Here is a 7,500-nt window from a genome sequence, read left to right on the forward strand (position 1 = left end):
TCAGGACTTGGCAACTGCCTTTATGAGCTTTTGAACTTGTGACGTAGAATTAAGTAATGGGGCGTTGGGATGTTTAATGTATTATTTCATGGACATGTTTGGGTTTTTTTTCATTGAGGAATTGAGTTTCTTAATTATAAGCCAATCCATTCATTATTTGTCTTAATAGAAAGATTAAGATTATAGTCCTCGACCCGAGGTGAGAAAAATGATATATTTCTAACATAAACAACCTAGATAAACGACCGTCACCTTATCACATTGTCTGAGTATACACAGAAAAAATTACGCACTATCTCAAATTTACAAAAAGTAGACATTATGTACCTATAATGGCCTATCTGTCGTGTGACCTATATACATGTTTTATACGCCCATTATTATAAGTGAATAATTATAAAGTACATGAATAGACACATCCATATTCATTTCAGAGGGAAATATACACAGAAAATGTTTTTAACGCCAGCAATACACATTATACAGAAACCTACCAATAGGTCAATACCCTATATATATAGGTTTACTGACCACGGGCGCTGGTCCAGGACGTTCACCCCCCAAATACAACGTACTAGTCAGCTTTTTCTTATAACATTAAGCATTCTTTTAGCTTATTTTGGCTTATATTTTGTTCAGACACCAAAATAAAATCTATATTTGCCGTTTTTATAACATTATTTAACGTCCCCTATATCGATGTACCTGGCACGGTATCAAAATCGCCACGGATTGCACTATACTACGTAACTCTGCGGCTGACAAAGCGTTGTGTTTTAAGTAAAAGCATGTCGGGGTTCAGAACCTACTGCGTTGCAGAGTTACGGGGTGTATTACTACGCAATAGTCTGTATAAGATAATTTTAAAGTTCAAGGGTCAATGAAATATGTCAAAATGTGTCAACGGCCGTCTCTGGAGATTCACTATACACAAGTGTGACCTCTTGTAGTCAAAATAGCTCATGTGACAATGATGCGTATTAAAATTTGATGTGCGTACTTTTGCAAAACGACATATATAATGGTTTGTTATGTTATAGACACCGAATTCAATTTTATTTTTCGATCAGCAAATATATTTGAAAAATGTGAAAAAATGTTTGATATATGAATAAAATCTACAAATGCTGGTACGAAGAGCAATTTTAATGCGATTTTGATGTTGTTATTGGGTCGTTTAACAGTTCCTGTAGATATAAAGAAATATTCGTAGTAATGTTGTGGTACATAAAAAAATGTATGGTCATTTATCCGAGTAGATCATCACCAATGAATTATACAACTCTATTCATTTTATTTGTATTTTTACATCCACAAACAAGGATCTATAGCAGATTACAGATATACAAAATTCACTTTACCTAGATGCACTAGCTCGCTCTCTCCATATTTACATCTAGTGATATCTTAACTTGTTTTACAGGAAGCTGTCTTAAATCATCACAACAAATATGTTTAAACATCAACCATGTTGCTATCACAAGGACGTATACCGATACATCTTACCTACAATTTATGTATGTTCATGCATTCCACGACATGTTTAGAACTTCTTTGTATCAATGACGCAGATCTACTTAACTCAAAATAGCGACATGTATTTTAATGTGTGAACTTAAAGCACCGCACACGAGCGATGACTGATGTATTAATTTTATAAACGTTATAAGGTTTGTGTACGACGCAGAATCCGGAATCAACAATACGTATCTATTGGGGTGTATTATCCATAGAACGTTTGGCCGATACCAGCAGAAAGATCGTAATGGTGGACGAGAATCAATCATGGCAAAAACATCTTATTGACGTTCCTTTATTGTAGATTCTAAACGCGTATTGGATTTTCTCAGCTATTCCAGTGACGCAGTTCAACCATTGCGAACAACATCTATACAATTTGAAATGGCCTTGACAAACTCTGCATCTGCAACAATTCCCCCAAAGGTCCATGGTACCTGTACCGATCCCATTGACAACATTTATATACGCAGTGACTTTCTGGTTATGTTTTTCAGTCGGTAGTATTAGTTCAGTTTTAATAAATCGAGCTTCACTCTTTAATTCATGACAGTGTTAATTAGAATGGTTTTCATAAAAATTCTGGCACCATAGAGTCGCGCCCACCCGGCATTACACCATCAATGTTGTTTGCATGGTTCTATCACAGGGGTTTGGCTCTATAGACATTTTTCTCTATCTACATATGTAATACTGTGTCAAACGCTACCCAATTTCAGAAAAAAAGTATGATTATCAACAAATTGTATAACATATGACAATGGGAATACTCTCAATCGACAGCCAGATAATTTATCTTTAATTTGGTATATGATACAATATATACATGCCGTATAAATGTCACTGAAACATCGGAAAACGGACAGATATCAACTAGTCGGACACTGTGGTGTCCTCCGATAAACACGTCAGGGCTCTAATGGGTAGCTCAAAAACCACTGCATGTCAACACTTCAGCTTCATAAGAATGAAAATTAGGTAGAAAACACATTATTATATATAGAGAGAGAGAAAACATGTCTATAGAGTCAAACGCATGCGGTTCTATTGGATCTATATTGTTCTTTGTTGTCAAGAGGTTTTCAAGTTTTATTATAACCAAATGCGATACAGCATATAGGCAACAATATACATAATTATTTTAAATCAAAATTCACATATAATATACAAGATGGCGGAGGACAATCCCATACACATACATATATAAAGAATTCCTTGACGTGTAAATTCGCTTTGAAAAGGTGTCTTGAACATTTTCTAAACAATTAAAACGATCAATATAGAAATATTTTAAGAGTCTTCCTTTCCGTAACTTCCGGCATTGGGTGGGTAAAAACCAAGTGACGTCATTATCCGGCACGTGTATTTATGTCAAGGTTAAGTATGGAGTACTTTGAAGTATCCGGGACTATCATCAGTCACGTCACCACTTGTTACACTAGCTGTATATACTGTTATATATATAAACTGTGTCTTGGTGACTACAATATTGAGTCTTGATCATCGAAACTGACCAGTACCCCCATTTGTTATACACAGGTCAGCTATCCTATTTGATTACATCAGAGCTCGATAGGATAAAACACGTGCATGTGTGTTATTAGAGTTATTATATATTTTTAATGGATATTTTCGTATCTATGAGGAGATGAGCTATTTCAGAGCTTTCAGAGGTCTAGATAAAAAGCTGGTATAAATCCTACACTAAATGATGTATATATAAACAGTAAGTCAGATTGGGCGTTTGAAATACCAAATAAATCGTGCGACGCACAATCACTTGTAGAATCTGTGATATATATAGATATTGTTTCCATATAAATATTGGTGTAAACCACAATTACCACATGGACAATATACTTAATCAGTTCCTGTGGCGATTCCCTACCTGTCTGTACACGGATCGTGGAAACACGTGACACACATATATTGACATAGTATAGCAAAACAACGGAAAGATAAAAACAAAAACAAAACAAAAAACACACACACAAAAAAACAAACAAAAAAAGATTTCAAAGTGACCAAATGTCCGAGGCAAAAATTCTTGTGTGTTTCCATCAGATGCCTCTCTGCATTCTCGTCCCCCATAACCTACCAAGCTACTATATACCGGCACCTTATTATTGGGTTCTCAAATTAATGACAAATTAGAGACAATAGCCACCCAATAGACTGACCACCAGTCTCTAGCATTTAAAAAAACATCACTGAAATTTGACTGGGTAATATTCGTCTTAGCGACATTGTCTTTGTTTGATTCTAGAGTTTCAAACTAGGGGGAGATAATCTAGTATTAGGATTCTGCAGAGGAAATTTTATCAGTAACTTAGAGTCTCTCTGGTGGTCTACCCCACAGGGCCCTGGCACGAATTTCTAACCAACAGTGTTTATATATATAATAGTATAGTATTTGATACTATAATATATCATTGTATCCTCATACCGTTGGTTAGAAATTAGAGCCAGGTCCCTGTGGTCTGTTATAATATTTGATACTATAATATATCATTATATCTATATATTATAATATATCATTATATCTATATAGTGTAGGTTACAAATTAGTGCCAGGTCCCTGTGGTCTACTATAATATTTGATACTATAATATATCATTATATCTATATACTGTTGGTTAGAATTTAGTGCCAGGTCCCTGTGGTCTACTATAATATTTGATACTATAATATATCATTATATCTATATACCATTGATTAGAATTTAGAGCCAGGTCCCTGTGGTCTACTATAATATTTGATACTATAATATATCATTATATCTATATATTGTTGGTTAGAATTTAGTGCCAGGTCCCTGTGGTCTACTATAATATTTGATACTATAATATATCATTATATCTATATACTGTTGGTTAGAAGTTAGTGCCAGGTCCCTGTGGTCTACTATAATATTTGATACTATAATATATCATTATATCTATATACTGTTGGTTAGAATTTAGTGCCAGGTCCCTGTGGTCTACTATAATATTTGATACTATAATATATCATTATATCTATATACTGTTGGTTAGAAGTTAGTGCCAGGTCCCTGTGGTCTACTATAATATTTGATACTATAATATATCATTATATCTATATACCATTGATTAGAATTTAGAGCCAGGTCCCTGTGGTCTACTATAATATTTGATACTATAATATAACATTATATCTATATACTGTTGGTTAGAAGTTAGTGCCAGGTCCCTGTGGTCTACTATAATATTTGATACTATAATATATCATTATATCTATATACTGTTGGTTAGAAGTTAGTGCCAGGTCCCTGTGGTCTACTATAATATTTGATACTATAATATATCATTATATCTATATACTGTTGGTTAGAAGTTAGTGCCAGGTCCCTGTGGTCTACTATAATATTTGATACTATAATATATCATTATATCTATATACCATTGATTAGAATTTAGTGACAGGTCCCTGTGGTCTACCTATATCATACACCCCCTTCCTACAATGCATTTATTACTATAGAGTGCTATAAAGTCAGCGGCACTGTAGTAGTATGACGGACGATCGTGTCAGTCGGGGCACATTACCATGAACACCTGACCGAATGACCACCAGCACGCGACACACCACCTGTGAACTGACCACTGGAGACAAACATCAACCACAGGTAATAAACATCCTGGACAACAGGAGATATAACAGACCAGGGACCCAATAAAATGGAGTCCTGGTTCTGACTTTGACGCCACATTTCGGCGACAATCACCCGTGTTTATTGCTCCGTTACGGTCTCTTTTGTAGATAGGGATTCTAGAGGATAACAAACAGATTATTTATGATACAGGACCTACAATATATCCCAATATACAAAGATTCAAAACTAACGTTCAGCCATGTTGATCGTTGGTCGATGGTTTTTCTCCGAATACTCTGGCTTTCTGCCATTTCCTAAACACATGAACCTGTGCTCCTAAATTACATAGAGATACAGCATGGGTAAGTTGCAGTCTCCCAAAATATACGCAGCACATTGCATACACGAGGAACCGTCCTTGAATGACCTTGGCTATTAATAACCAGCCAACATTTGCTGTAAAAACAAGCTAAACAAAGATTCTAACCACTTGAGAATATTCTGCCAGATTGAAAACACTAATTAATGCTCTTTATGGGAACTTTTAAAAATGTAACAGAAACGGAATCCGACATGAATTTTAACTAATTTCGTGACGGCTCAAAACTAATATAGCGATAACAATGAGATTTCCTAATTCTTTACAAATGCTACATTTGGACCACACCCTGACGGAATGCTTCCTCTTATACGCTAGCTATAAATTTACGAGGCGATTTCATTCGAACTTACTTGAGCGAATCTTCAAACTGCAAAATCATACGTTTATGACAAGAAAACCGCAAATAATACTAATGACATCATAAAAACGTCGATTTACGCCTTTCCTCATAAGGAAATGGAATAGATAGATGTTAGAGGCAGTGAATCATGTCGTGTTGAGTAAGTCCTACCTGTAAGAATTTTCTGTAGAATGGAAAGTATGCTTTATGTAATGGTATCAACCCGTGAAAAGTTCACATCCTTCAATATGTACGGAAAATGCAATAACATGTTCCAGTTGCACAAAAATTCCGAACCCTAACTGTAAATTCTACATAGAAAAGTATAACAGGCATTTAGGCTAATCTTCAGGAAAAATCCTTTACTTCTGTAATGTTTTTCTACGAATTTGATTAAATTACGGAAAATTCTTTAAACTGGACCCCGGACGCACGTCCGCATAGATGGATAATTTCCAATGGATAGAAATACTTCAGCAATTGCATGAAGTAATTTACACTAAAACTGTAATTGTAGGCCGAGCACGTTTTATTCATAATTATTTATTTTTTTACCTAAAATATATTTCACAATTCATCTTCAAATATAAGAAGTGGTGTAGTTTATGAATAATTAACGAGGCTATAAAATTATCAGTATGGTGACTATATAACAAGTTGAGTTATAATATTTGTGTATTATTAATTATTTTTGATTATCATTAATAAGCATAGAATTGACACCAGTTCTCATTCCCATGCCCATGTACTTTATCATAATTTATTAATTAAAACTGTCGTGATCACAGGGACCTGGCACGAAAATTTTTAACCAATAGTATACATATATATATCATAGATACTATGATATATATATATATGTATACTGTTAGTTAAAAAAATCGTGCCAGGTCCCGGTGGTCGTGATAGATCTAGCTGGGCGCTTTCATGTCTCGGTTCGTCAGATCGAATCATGCGCATGCACCTTTGTTTTTTCTCTGTTTGTCAATGTGTTGTGTTCATAAACTAATGTTAGAAATACAAAATGCAGTTAATTTCAGGAGGTAAATTTAGTTCAGGAGGTAAATTTAGTCGGGTGTTCTCGTCTCAATTCGAGATTTCGAATCCTATGGGAGTACATATTTTCTTTCCTCTAAGTGTTAATATCGTGTTCTATATACCGCTAGTGGTTATTTATAGTAACTTATAAGAAACCGAGAGACAATAAAGAAACAATATAAAGACCCAGTACTATACATGTCAGCTTTAACCCCTGCGTAGAACATATATGATGGACGGGACCTCTAGGGTCAACGTTCGGCACGCCGCTAACTCGGGTTATGATGAAATAGGGCCTACCAAGATCGATACCTAGCCTGAACCGTGAGTGTTGTCGTGTATATAAGGTATATATACAAACGTACGACTCGTGACGAATATCACGTTAGATATGGAACCAGCAAGGCATGTTAAATGTGATGGAATTTCACAGTGACCCGGACTGACCAATATTTACGGAGATAATGAATTAAATTGAATTTTGAATTTGAAATCAGTATGGGTGGATTGAATTGAATTGAATTGAATGTGAAAGAAACTGACCTTAGAACTGACGTGAACTGAATTGAGTTGAAATTACAAATGTATTGTTGAATTGAATGGAATGGA

This window comes from Argopecten irradians, chromosome 15, assembly GCF_041381155.1.
Source record: "Argopecten irradians isolate NY chromosome 15, Ai_NY, whole genome shotgun sequence".
Lineage (NCBI taxonomy): Eukaryota > Metazoa > Mollusca > Bivalvia > Pectinida > Pectinidae > Argopecten > Argopecten irradians.